This window comes from Myotis brandtii, unplaced genomic scaffold (genome assembly GCF_000412655.1).
Source record: "Myotis brandtii unplaced genomic scaffold, ASM41265v1 scaffold126, whole genome shotgun sequence".
Taxonomy (NCBI): domain Eukaryota; kingdom Metazoa; phylum Chordata; class Mammalia; order Chiroptera; family Vespertilionidae; genus Myotis; species Myotis brandtii.
Genome location: NW_005354425.1, coordinates 684,034 through 684,987, shown reverse-complemented (window position 1 = coordinate 684,987; position 954 = coordinate 684,034).

Genomic DNA, 954 nt, shown 5'->3' with positions numbered 1-954 from the left:
GGCTGCAAGCATTCCCACCTCAATCTGAGCACTATTTTTGACCCGTCTAAATTGTTTTGTTTAATCCCAAGGAAAACAATTTACTTCCTAAGCAAGTTTAGGGAAAAATAAAATAAAAACCACCAAGAATGTCAAAGCTGTGAATAAAATTTGAATTCCCTTAAGATGGAAGTCCCCATCAATGATCATGTATATCAGTTATAACATCACTTACATTGCATGGATTCAAAGATAGTTGATCACATTGTGCCTGCAGAAAATTGAAAGAACAGGAGGGAACAAAATGTGACCTGATGTTGGCTGCCTGGAAGATCCAATAGGGCATCTTTCCCAGCCACCGTCCCTGCCCTAGCATCTGAGACACAGAGATTTGCAACACTGTGATTTTTTAAGTGATTAGTAAGAATGTGAACAGCAAGGCAAATGCAGATGCAGGTTTGGGGCTCTTTTTAATTACTGAGAGAAATCAAGGGTTTAAAAAGGTCAAGATTTCTCCAGGGAAGGCAGGGGGTAGGGGGCAGTCATTAAATACCTCAGGACTGGACTTGATCCGAGGGCCTAAGTCTTGCTTCCTTGAATAAAAAGGAAAAAAGCCAGGTTGGGGCCTCTTCCGGGAGGGGGAGGGGGTGGTGCCTTGGCCAGTCTGTAGCAGAGGGCCTGCTTTCCTTCTTTAGTGGGCAATAGGCAACAAATACCCTGTTTCTGGAATTTCATTGGATGAGTAGGCCAAGGACTAGGTTTATATTGTAGATACTGAATCCTGACCTGTGGCTAAAATTTCTAGCTAGAATGTATGGTTATTTCTCTATTCATATGTGGCTTACGCATTTAGCGTGTTTTTGCAATTATGTTTTAATCAAAGAATAATTTCTGGGGTGCCTACCCCAGAGGGTGGTTAGAAAAGACTGATTTTTAATTGATTTTATATTATTATTATTATTATTATTATTATTA